General features: G+C 49.6%; 22 non-coding genes across 22 annotated transcripts; 11 read left to right on the top strand and 11 right to left on the bottom strand.

Moving 5' to 3' along the window:
• Positions 1–56: 56 nt before the first annotated feature.
• Positions 57–129, top strand: TRNAR-UCG (transfer RNA arginine (anticodon UCG)). The gene has a single exon. It is a non-coding gene; the product is annotated as a tRNA-Arg (tRNA).
• Positions 130–253: 124 nt separating this feature from the next.
• On the bottom strand, positions 254–363 carry TRNAL-CAA (transfer RNA leucine (anticodon CAA)). Its single transcript has 2 exons — positions 326–363; positions 254–299 (listed from the first exon to the last, which is right to left on the bottom strand). It is a non-coding gene; the product is annotated as a tRNA-Leu (tRNA).
• A 610-nt stretch (positions 364–973) lies between these two features.
• Positions 974–1,046, top strand: TRNAR-UCG (transfer RNA arginine (anticodon UCG)). The gene has a single exon. It is a non-coding gene; the product is annotated as a tRNA-Arg (tRNA).
• A 124-nt stretch (positions 1,047–1,170) lies between these two features.
• TRNAL-CAA (transfer RNA leucine (anticodon CAA)) lies at positions 1,171–1,280 on the bottom strand. Its single transcript has 2 exons — positions 1,243–1,280; positions 1,171–1,216 (listed from the first exon to the last, which is right to left on the bottom strand). It is a non-coding gene; the product is annotated as a tRNA-Leu (tRNA).
• A 610-nt stretch (positions 1,281–1,890) lies between these two features.
• TRNAR-UCG (transfer RNA arginine (anticodon UCG)) lies at positions 1,891–1,963 on the top strand. Its single transcript has one exon. It is a non-coding gene; the product is annotated as a tRNA-Arg (tRNA).
• A 124-nt stretch (positions 1,964–2,087) lies between these two features.
• On the bottom strand, positions 2,088–2,197 carry TRNAL-CAA (transfer RNA leucine (anticodon CAA)). The gene is made up of 2 exons: positions 2,160–2,197; positions 2,088–2,133 (listed from the first exon to the last, which is right to left on the bottom strand). It is a non-coding gene; the product is annotated as a tRNA-Leu (tRNA).
• Positions 2,198–2,807: 610 nt separating this feature from the next.
• TRNAR-UCG (transfer RNA arginine (anticodon UCG)) lies at positions 2,808–2,880 on the top strand. Its single transcript has one exon. It is a non-coding gene; the product is annotated as a tRNA-Arg (tRNA).
• Positions 2,881–3,004: 124 nt separating this feature from the next.
• TRNAL-CAA (transfer RNA leucine (anticodon CAA)) lies at positions 3,005–3,114 on the bottom strand. Its single transcript has 2 exons — positions 3,077–3,114; positions 3,005–3,050 (listed from the first exon to the last, which is right to left on the bottom strand). It is a non-coding gene; the product is annotated as a tRNA-Leu (tRNA).
• Positions 3,115–3,724: 610 nt separating this feature from the next.
• Positions 3,725–3,797, top strand: TRNAR-UCG (transfer RNA arginine (anticodon UCG)). The gene has a single exon. It is a non-coding gene; the product is annotated as a tRNA-Arg (tRNA).
• A 124-nt stretch (positions 3,798–3,921) lies between these two features.
• Positions 3,922–4,031, bottom strand: TRNAL-CAA (transfer RNA leucine (anticodon CAA)). The gene is made up of 2 exons: positions 3,994–4,031; positions 3,922–3,967 (listed from the first exon to the last, which is right to left on the bottom strand). It is a non-coding gene; the product is annotated as a tRNA-Leu (tRNA).
• A 610-nt stretch (positions 4,032–4,641) lies between these two features.
• On the top strand, positions 4,642–4,714 carry TRNAR-UCG (transfer RNA arginine (anticodon UCG)). The gene has a single exon. It is a non-coding gene; the product is annotated as a tRNA-Arg (tRNA).
• A 124-nt stretch (positions 4,715–4,838) lies between these two features.
• On the bottom strand, positions 4,839–4,948 carry TRNAL-CAA (transfer RNA leucine (anticodon CAA)). Its single transcript has 2 exons — positions 4,911–4,948; positions 4,839–4,884 (listed from the first exon to the last, which is right to left on the bottom strand). It is a non-coding gene; the product is annotated as a tRNA-Leu (tRNA).
• Positions 4,949–5,558: 610 nt separating this feature from the next.
• TRNAR-UCG (transfer RNA arginine (anticodon UCG)) lies at positions 5,559–5,631 on the top strand. Its single transcript has one exon. It is a non-coding gene; the product is annotated as a tRNA-Arg (tRNA).
• A 124-nt stretch (positions 5,632–5,755) lies between these two features.
• TRNAL-CAA (transfer RNA leucine (anticodon CAA)) lies at positions 5,756–5,865 on the bottom strand. Its single transcript has 2 exons — positions 5,828–5,865; positions 5,756–5,801 (listed from the first exon to the last, which is right to left on the bottom strand). It is a non-coding gene; the product is annotated as a tRNA-Leu (tRNA).
• Positions 5,866–6,475: 610 nt separating this feature from the next.
• On the top strand, positions 6,476–6,548 carry TRNAR-UCG (transfer RNA arginine (anticodon UCG)). The gene has a single exon. It is a non-coding gene; the product is annotated as a tRNA-Arg (tRNA).
• Positions 6,549–6,672: 124 nt separating this feature from the next.
• On the bottom strand, positions 6,673–6,782 carry TRNAL-CAA (transfer RNA leucine (anticodon CAA)). Its single transcript has 2 exons — positions 6,745–6,782; positions 6,673–6,718 (listed from the first exon to the last, which is right to left on the bottom strand). It is a non-coding gene; the product is annotated as a tRNA-Leu (tRNA).
• Positions 6,783–7,392: 610 nt separating this feature from the next.
• Positions 7,393–7,465, top strand: TRNAR-UCG (transfer RNA arginine (anticodon UCG)). Its single transcript has one exon. It is a non-coding gene; the product is annotated as a tRNA-Arg (tRNA).
• Positions 7,466–7,589: 124 nt separating this feature from the next.
• On the bottom strand, positions 7,590–7,699 carry TRNAL-CAA (transfer RNA leucine (anticodon CAA)). Its single transcript has 2 exons — positions 7,662–7,699; positions 7,590–7,635 (listed from the first exon to the last, which is right to left on the bottom strand). It is a non-coding gene; the product is annotated as a tRNA-Leu (tRNA).
• Positions 7,700–8,309: 610 nt separating this feature from the next.
• TRNAR-UCG (transfer RNA arginine (anticodon UCG)) lies at positions 8,310–8,382 on the top strand. The gene has a single exon. It is a non-coding gene; the product is annotated as a tRNA-Arg (tRNA).
• Positions 8,383–8,506: 124 nt separating this feature from the next.
• TRNAL-CAA (transfer RNA leucine (anticodon CAA)) lies at positions 8,507–8,616 on the bottom strand. Its single transcript has 2 exons — positions 8,579–8,616; positions 8,507–8,552 (listed from the first exon to the last, which is right to left on the bottom strand). It is a non-coding gene; the product is annotated as a tRNA-Leu (tRNA).
• A 610-nt stretch (positions 8,617–9,226) lies between these two features.
• TRNAR-UCG (transfer RNA arginine (anticodon UCG)) lies at positions 9,227–9,299 on the top strand. The gene has a single exon. It is a non-coding gene; the product is annotated as a tRNA-Arg (tRNA).
• A 124-nt stretch (positions 9,300–9,423) lies between these two features.
• TRNAL-CAA (transfer RNA leucine (anticodon CAA)) lies at positions 9,424–9,533 on the bottom strand. Its single transcript has 2 exons — positions 9,496–9,533; positions 9,424–9,469 (listed from the first exon to the last, which is right to left on the bottom strand). It is a non-coding gene; the product is annotated as a tRNA-Leu (tRNA).
• Positions 9,534–9,727: the final 194 nt, after the last annotated feature.

Here is a 9,727-nt window from a genome sequence, read left to right as displayed (position 1 = left end):
GCAAAAGATTTCGTATTGCGCGGCCTCCTCATTTCGACGGGAAGGAAGCTGCCCTAGACCGCGTGGCCTAATGGATAAGGCGTCTGACTTCGGATCAGAAGATTGAGGGTTCGAGTCCCTTCGTGGTCGCGGCCGGGCTGGATGCTAGAGGTCGAGAGCCCTCTTTTACCTGCTGCTAAACTCGGTTAGCACGATAGGTCACGTTTCAAGGCAAGCGACAGCCACGTAAGAGTTTCCAAGGTCAAAAGCTAACTGTCAGAAGTGGGATTTGAACCCACGCCTCCATTCGGAGACCAGAACACCCAACTTTGGTGAAGAAGTTACTCTTGAGTCTGGCGCCTTAGACCACTCGGCCATCCTGACAAAGCTCTCTCGCTCCCGCCTCCAATGCCTTTCCCACTCGGTTAAAGGGAGTCTCTGACCCAAACCCAGCATATCAACCCAGCCCGGAAGATAGATAGGTTAGGGTCACCTGAATCAAACAGTGTGTTCCCCTTGTGAAGCGGTGCCTCTGTTGCGGAGATATGGCTGTTTATGTCAATAGGCAAAGGAGCTCTTTGGAGCAACGAGAGCGTTGCCGTTCCTCCAAAGAGGTAAGCCGCAAAGCTCTCGTTGCTCCAAAGAGCTCCTTTGCATATTGACAAAACCGGCGATATGTCGGCAGTGGAGGCACCAATTCACAAGAGACCAAAAACACCCCCTAAGATTCAGGGCACCCTAATCTATCTAGCTTCCTGGCTGGAATTGATATGCTGGGTTCTGGGAGCAGACTCCCTCTAAGCTATTCTGGGTATTCCTTCTTCAACATGTTAGAAAAGGTCAAACCTATTGGTTATCGTAAGAAGATGGAGAATGGTTATATATTTATTCATTTGTCATAAACAAGAAAACGTGTTTTGCCATTGACTTTGGTTCAAGCAAAAGATTTCGTATTGCGCGGCCTCCTCATTTCGACGGGAAGGAAGCTGCCCTAGACCGCGTGGCCTAATGGATAAGGCGTCTGACTTCGGATCAGAAGATTGAGGGTTCGAGTCCCTTCGTGGTCGCGGCCGGGCTGGATGCTAGAGGTCGAGAGCCCTCTTTTACCTGCTGCTAAACTCGGTTAGCACGATAGGTCACGTTTCAAGGCAAGCGACAGCCACGTAAGAGTTTCCAAGGTCAAAAGCTAACTGTCAGAAGTGGGATTTGAACCCACGCCTCCATTCGGAGACCAGAACACCCAACTTTGGTGAAGAAGTTACTCTTGAGTCTGGCGCCTTAGACCACTCGGCCATCCTGACAAAGCTCTCTCGCTCCCGCCTCCAATGCCTTTCCCACTCGGTTAAAGGGAGTCTCTGACCCAAACCCAGCATATCAACCCAGCCCGGAAGATAGATAGGTTAGGGTCACCTGAATCAAACAGTGTGTTCCCCTTGTGAATCGGTGCCTCTGTTGCGGAGATATGGCTGTTTATGTCAATAGGCAAAGGAGCTCTTTGGAGCAACGAGAGCGTTGCCGTTCCTCCAAAGAGGTAAGCCGCAAAGCTCTCGTTGCTCCAAAGAGCTCCTTTGCATATTGACAAAACCGGCGATATGTCGGCAGTGGAGGCACCGATTCACAAGAGACCAAAAACACCCCCTAAGATTCAGGGCACCCTAATCTATCTAGCTTCCTGGCTGGAATTGATATGCTGGGTTCTGGGAGCAGACTCCCTCTAAGCTATTCTGGGTATTCCTTCTTCAACATGTTAGAAAAGGTCAAACCTATTGGTTATCGTAAGAAGATGGAGAATGGTTATATATTTATTCATTTGTCATAAACAAGAAAACGTGTTTTGCCATTGACTTTGGTTCAAGCAAAAGATTTCGTATTGCGCGGCCTCCTCATTTCGACGGGAAGGAAGCTGCCCTAGACCGCGTGGCCTAATGGATAAGGCGTCTGACTTCGGATCAGAAGATTGAGGGTTCGAGTCCCTTCGTGGTCGCGGCCGGGCTGGATGCTAGAGGTCGAGAGCCCTCTTTTACCTGCTGCTAAACTCGGTTAGCACGATAGGTCACGTTTCAAGGCAAGCGACAGCCACGTAAGAGTTTCCAAGGTCAAAAGCTAACTGTCAGAAGTGGGATTTGAACCCACGCCTCCATTCGGAGACCAGAACACCCAACTTTGGTGAAGAAGTTACTCTTGAGTCTGGCGCCTTAGACCACTCGGCCATCCTGACAAAGCTCTCTCGCTCCCGCCTCCAATGCCTTTCCCACTCGGTTAAAGGGAGTCTCTGACCCAAACCCAGCATATCAACCCAGCCCGGAAGATAGATAGGTTAGGGTCACCTGAATCAAACAGTGTGTTCCCCTTGTGAAGCGGTGCCTCTGTTGCGGAGATATGGCTGTTTATGTCAATAGGCAAAGGAGCTCTTTGGAGCAACGAGAGCGTTGCCGTTCCTCCAAAGAGGTAAGCCGCAAAGCTCTCGTTGCTCCAAAGAGCTCCTTTGCATATTGACAAAACCGGCGATATGTCGGCAGTGGAGGCACCGATTCACAAGAGACCAAAAACACCCCCTAAGATTCAGGGCACCCTAATCTATCTAGCTTCCTGGCTGGAATTGATATGCTGGGTTCTGGGAGCAGACTCCCTCTAAGCTATTCTGGGTATTCCTTCTTCAACATGTTAGAAAAGGTCAAACCTATTGGTTATCGTAAGAAGATGGAGAATGGTTATATATTTATTCATTTGTCATAAACAAGAAAACGTGTTTTGCCATTGACTTTGGTTCAAGCAAAAGATTTCGTATTGCGCGGCCTCCTCATTTCGACGGGAAGGAAGCTTCCCTAGACCGCGTGGCCTAATGGATAAGGCGTCTGACTTCGGATCAGAAGATTGAGGGTTCGAGTCCCTTCGTGGTCGCGGCCGGGCTGGATGCTAGAGGTCGAGAGCCCTCTTTTACCTGCTGCTAAACTCGGTTAGCACGATAGGTCACGTTTCAAGGCAAGCGACAGCCACGTAAGAGTTTCCAAGGTCAAAAGCTAACTGTCAGAAGTGGGATTTGAACCCACGCCTCCATTCGGAGACCAGAACACCCAACTTTGGTGAAGAAGTTACTCTTGAGTCTGGCGCCTTAGACCACTCGGCCATCCTGACAAAGCTCTCTCGCTCCCGCCTCCAATGCCTTTCCCACTCGGTTAAAGGGAGTCTCTGACCCAAACCCAGCATATCAACCCAGCCCGGAAGATAGATAGGTTAGGGTCACCTGAATCAAACAGTGTGTTCCCCTTGTGAATCGGTGCCTCTGTTGCGGAGATATGGCTGTTTATGTCAATAGGCAAAGGAGCTCTTTGGAGCAACGAGAGCGTTGCCGTTCCTCCAAAGAGGTAAGCCGCAAAGCTCTCGTTGCTCCAAAGAGCTCCTTTGCATATTGACAAAACCGGCGATATGTCGGCAGTGGAGGCACCGATTCACAAGAGACCAAAAACACCCCCTAAGATTCAGGGCACCCTAATCTATCTAGCTTCCTGGCTGGAATTGATATGCTGGGTTCTGGGAGCAGACTCCCTCTAAGCTATTCTGGGTATTCCTTCTTCAACATGTTAGAAAAGGTCAAACCTATTGGTTATCGTAAGAAGATGGAGAATGGTTATATATTTATTCATTTGTCATAAACAAGAAAACGTGTTTTGCCATTGACTTTGGTTCAAGCAAAAGATTTCGTATTGCGCGGCCTCCTCATTTCGACGGGAAGGAAGCTGCCCTAGACCGCGTGGCCTAATGGATAAGGCGTCTGACTTCGGATCAGAAGATTGAGGGTTCGAGTCCCTTCGTGGTCGCGGCCGGGCTGGATGCTAGAGGTCGAGAGCCCTCTTTTACCTGCTGCTAAACTCGGTTAGCACGATAGGTCACGTTTCAAGGCAAGCGACAGCCACGTAAGAGTTTCCAAGGTCAAAAGCTAACTGTCAGAAGTGGGATTTGAACCCACGCCTCCATTCGGAGACCAGAACACCCAACTTTGGTGAAGAAGTTACTCTTGAGTCTGGCGCCTTAGACCACTCGGCCATCCTGACAAAGCTCTCTCGCTCCCGCCTCCAATGCCTTTCCCACTCGGTTAAAGGGAGTCTCTGACCCAAACCCAGCATATCAACCCAGCCCGGAAGATAGATAGGTTAGGGTCACCTGAATCAAACAGTGTGTTCCCCTTGTGAAGCGGTGCCTCTGTTGCGGAGATATGGCTGTTTATGTCAATAGGCAAAGGAGCTCTTTGGAGCAACGAGAGCGTTGCCGTTCCTCCAAAGAGGTAAGCCGCAAAGCTCTCGTTGCTCCAAAGAGCTCCTTTGCATATTGACAAAACCGGCGATATGTCGGCAGTGGAGGCACCGATTCACAAGAGACCAAAAACACCCCCTAAGATTCAGGGCACCCTAATCTATCTAGCTTCCTGGCTGGAATTGATATGCTGGGTTCTGGGAGCAGACTCCCTCTAAGCTATTCTGGGTATTCCTTCTTCAACATGTTAGAAAAGGTCAAACCTATTGGTTATCGTAAGAAGATGGAGAATGGTTATATATTTATTCATTTGTCATAAACAAGAAAACGTGTTTTGCCATTGACTTTGGTTCAAGCAAAAGATTTCGTATTGCGCGGCCTCCTCATTTCGACGGGAAGGAAGCTGCCCTAGACCGCGTGGCCTAATGGATAAGGCGTCTGACTTCGGATCAGAAGATTGAGGGTTCGAGTCCCTTTGTGGTCGCGGCCGGGCTGGATGCTAGAGGTCGAGAGCCCTCTTTTACCTGCTGCTAAACTCGGTTAGCACGATAGGTCACGTTTCAAGGCAAGCGACAGCCACGTAAGAGTTTCCAAGGTCAAAAGCTAACTGTCAGAAGTGGGATTTGAACCCACGCCTCCATTCGGAGACCAGAACACCCAACTTTGGTGAAGAAGTTACTCTTGAGTCTGGCGCCTTAGACCACTCGGCCATCCTGACAAAGCTCTCTCGCTCCCGCCTCCAATGCCTTTCCCACTCGGTTAAAGGGAGTCTCTGACCCAAACCCAGCATATCAACCCAGCCCGGAAGATAGATAGGTTAGGGTCACCTGAATCAAACAGTGTGTTCCCCTTGTGAATCGGTGCCTCTGTTGCGGAGATATGGCTGTTTATGTCAATAGGCAAAGGAGGTCTGTGGAGCAACGAGAGCGTTGCCGTTCCTCCAAAGAGGTAAGCCGCAAAGCTCTCGTTGCTCCAAAGAGCTCCTTTGCATATTGACAAAACCGGCGATATGTCGGCAGTGGAGGCACCGATTCACAAGAGACCAAAAACACCCCCTAAGATTCAGGGCACCCTAATCTATCTAGCTTCCTGGCTGGAATTGATATGCTGGGTTCTGGGAGCAGACTCCCTCTAAGCTATTCTGGGTATTCCTTCTTCAACATGTTAGAAAAGGTCAAACCTATTGGTTATCGTAAGAAGATGGAGAATGGTTATATATTTATTCATTTGTCATAAACAAGAAAACGTGTTTTGCCATTGACTTTGGTTCAAGCAAAAGATTTCGTATTGCGCGGCCTCCTCATTTCGACGGGAAGGAAGCTTCCCTAGACCGCGTGGCCTAATGGATAAGGCGTCTGACTTCGGATCAGAAGATTGAGGGTTCGAGTCCCTTCGTGGTCGCGGCCGGGCTGGATGCTAGAGGTCGAGAGCCCTCTTTTACCTGCTGCTAAACTCGGTTAGCACGATAGGTCACGTTTCAAGGCAAGCGACAGCCACGTAAGAGTTTCCAAGGTCAAAAGCTAACTGTCAGAAGTGGGATTTGAACCCACGCCTCCATTCGGAGACCAGAACACCCAACTTTGGTGAAGAAGTTACTCTTGAGTCTGGCGCCTTAGACCACTCGGCCATCCTGACAAAGCTCTCTCGCTCCCGCCTCCAATGCCTTTCCCACTCGGTTAAAGGGAGTCTCTGACCCAAACCCAGCATATCAACCCAGCCCGGAAGATAGATAGGTTAGGGTCACCTGAATCAAACAGTGTGTTCCCCTTGTGAAGCGGTGCCTCTGTTGCGGAGATATGGCTGTTTATGTCAATAGGCAAAGGAGCTCTTTGGAGCAACGAGAGCGTTGCCGTTCCTCCAAAGAGGTAAGCCGCAAAGCTCTCGTTGCTCCAAAGAGCTCCTTTGCATATTGACAAAACCGGCGATATGTCGGCAGTGGAGGCACCGATTCACAAGAGACCAAAAACACCCCCTAAGATTCAGGGCACCCTAATCTATCTAGCTTCCTGGCTGGAATTGATATGCTGGGTTCTGGGAGCAGACTCCCTCTAAGCTATTCTGGGTATTCCTTCTTCAACATGTTAGAAAAGGTCAAACCTATTGGTTATCGTAAGAAGATGGAGAATGGTTATATATTTATTCATTTGTCATAAACAAGAAAACGTGTTTTGCCATTGACTTTGGTTCAAGCAAAAGATTTCGTATTGCGCGGCCTCCTCATTTCGACGGGAAGGAAGCTGCCCTAGACCGCGTGGCCTAATGGATAAGGCGGCTGACTTCGGATCAGAAGATTGAGGGTTCGAGTCCCTTCGTGGTCGCGGCCGGGCTGGATGCTAGAGGTCGAGAGCCCTCTTTTACCTGCTGCTAAACTCGGTTAGCACGATAGGTCACGTTTCAAGGCAAGCGACAGCCACGTAAGAGTTTCCAAGGTCAAAAGCTAACTGTCAGAAGTGGGATTTGAACCCACGCCTCCATTCGGAGACCAGAACACCCAACTTTGGTGAAGAAGTTACTCTTGAGTCTGGCGCCTTAGACCACTCGGCCATCCTGACAAAGCTCTCTCGCTCCCGCCTCCAATGCCTTTCCTACTCGGTTAAAGGGAGTCTCTGACCCAAACCCAGCATATCAACCCAGCCCGGAAGATAGATAGGTTAGGGTCACCTGAATCAAACAGTGTGTTCCCCTTGTGAAGCGGTGCCTCTGTTGCGGAGATATGGCTGTTTATGTCAATAGTCAAAGGAGCTCTTTGGAGCAACGAGAGCGTTGCCGTTCCTCCAAAGAGGTAAGCCGCAAAGCTCTCGTTGCTCCAAAGAGCTCCTTTGCATATTGACAAAACCGGCGATATGTCGGCAGTGGAGGCACCGATTCACAAGAGACCAAAAACACCCCCTAAGATTCAGGGCACCCTAATCTATCTAGCTTCCTGGCTGGAATTGATATGCTGGGTTCTGGGAGCAGACTCCCTCTAAGCTATTCTGGGTATTCCTTCTTCAACATGTTAGAAAAGGTCAAACCTATTGGTTATCGTAAGAAGATGGAGAATGGTTATATATTTATTCATTTGTCATAAACAAGAAAACGTGTTTTGCCATTGACTTTGGTTCAAGCAAAAGATTTCGTATTGCGCGGCCTCCTCATTTCGACGGGAAGGAAGCTGCCCTAGACCGCGTGGCCTAATGGATAAGGCGTCTGACTTCGGATCAGAAGATTGAGGGTTCGAGTCCCTTCGTGGTCGCGGCCGGGCTGGATGCTAGAGGTCGAGAGCCCTCTTTTACCTGCTGCTAAACTCGGTTAGCACGATAGGTCACGTTTCAAGGCAAGCGACAGCCACGTAAGAGTTTCCAAGGTCAAAAGCTAACTGTCAGAAGTGGGATTTGAACCCACGCCTCCATTCGGAGACCAGAACACCCAACTTTGGTGAAGAAGTTACTCTTGAGTCTGGCGCCTTAGACCACTCGGCCATCCTGACAAAGCTCTCTCGCTCCCGCCTCCAATGCCTTTCCCACTCGGTTAAAGGGAGTCTCTGACCCAAACCCAGCATATCAACCCAGCCCGGAAGATAGATAGGTTAGGGTCACCTGAATCAAACAGTGTGTTCCCCTTGTGAAGCGGTGCCTCTGTTGCCGAGATATGGCTGTTTATGTCAATAGGCAAAGGAGCTCTTTGGAGCAACGAGAGCGTTGCCGTTCCTCCAAAGAGGTAAGCCGCAAAGCTCTCGTTGCTCCAAAGAGCTCCTTTGCATATTGACAAAACCGGCGATATGTCGGCAGTGGAGGCACCAATTCACAAGAGACCAAAAACACCCCCTAAGATTCAGGGCACCCTAATCTATCTAGCTTCCTGGCTGGAATTGATATGCTGGGTTCTGGGAGCAGACTCCCTCTAAGCTATTCTGGGTATTCCTTCTTCAACATGTTAGAAAAGGTCAAACCTATTGGTTATCGTAAGAAGATGGAGAATGGTTATATATTTATTCATTTGTCATAAACAAGAAAACGTGTTTTGCCATTGACTTTGGTTCAAGCAAAAGATTTCGTATTGCGCGGCCTCCTCATTTCGACGGGAAGGAAGCTGCCCTAGACCGCGTGGCCTAATGGATAAGGCGTCTGACTTCGGATCAGAAGATTGAGGGTTCGAGTCCCTTCGTGGTCGCGGCCGGGCTGGATGCTAGAGGTCGAGAGCCCTCTTTTACCTGCTGCTAAACTCGGTTAGCACGATAGGTCACGTTTCAAGGCAAGCGACAGCCACGTAAGAGTTTCCAAGGTCAAAAGCTAACTGTCAGAAGTGGGATTTGAACCCACGCCTCCATTCGGAGACCAGAACACCCAACTTTGGTGAAGAAGTTACTCTTGAGTCTGGCGCCTTAGACCACTCGGCCATCCTGACAAAGCTCTCTCGCTCCCGCCTCCAATGCCTTTCCCACTTGGTTAAAGGGAGTCTCTGACCCAAACCCAGCATATCAACCCAGCCCGGAAGATAGATAGGTTAGGGTCACCTGAATCAAACAGTGTGTTCCCCTTGTGAATCGGTGCCTCTGTTGCGGAGATATGGCTGTTTATGTCAATAGGCAAAGGAGCTCTTTGGAGCAACGAGAGCGTTGCCGTTCCTCCAAAGAGGTAAGCCGCAAAGCTCTCGTTGCTCCAAAGAGCTCCTTTGCATATTGACAAAACCGGCGATATGTCGGCAGTGGAGGCACCGATTCACAAGAGACCAAAAACACCCCCTAAGATTCAGGGCACCCTAATCTATCTAGCTTCCTGGCTGGAATTGATATGCTGGGTTCTGGGAGCAGACTCCCTCTAAGCTATTCTGGGTATTCCTTCTTCAACATGTTAGAAAAGGTCAAACCTATTGGTTATCGTAAGAAGATGGAGAATGGTTATATATTTATTCATTTGTCATAAACAAGAAAACGTGTTTTGCCATTGACTTTGGTTCAAGCAAAAGATTTCGTATTGCGCGGCCTCCTCATTTCGACGGGAAGGAAGCTGCCCTAGACCGCGTGGCCTAATGGATAAGGCGTCTGACTTCGGATCAGAAGATTGAGGGTTCGAGTCCCTTCGTGGTCGCGGCCGGGCTGGATGCTAGAGGTCGAGAGCCCTCTTTTACCTGCTGCTAAACTCGGTTAGCACGATAGGTCACGTTTCAAGGCAAGCGACAGCCACGTAAGAGTTTCCAAGGTCAAAAGCTAACTGTCAGAAGTGGGATTTGAACCCACGCCTCCATTCGGAGACCAGAACACCCAACTTTGGTGAAGAAGTTACTCTTGAGTCTGGCGCCTTAGACCACTCGGCCATCCTGACAAAGCTCTCTCGCTCCCGCCTCCAATGCCTTTCCCACTCGGTTAAAGGGAGTCTCTGACCCAAACCCAGCATATCAACCCAGCCCGGAAGATAGATAGGTTAGGGTCACCTGAATCAAACAGTGTGTTCCCCTTGTGAAGCGGTGCCTCTGTTGCGGAGATATGGCTGTTTATGTCAATAGGCAAAGGAGCTCT

This window comes from Leptodactylus fuscus, chromosome 11, assembly GCF_031893055.1.
Source record: "Leptodactylus fuscus isolate aLepFus1 chromosome 11, aLepFus1.hap2, whole genome shotgun sequence".
NCBI lineage: Eukaryota > Metazoa > Chordata > Amphibia > Anura > Leptodactylidae > Leptodactylus > Leptodactylus fuscus.
Note: the sequence above shows the minus strand (reverse complement) of the source record. Positions and strands in the feature narration are given on the sequence as shown.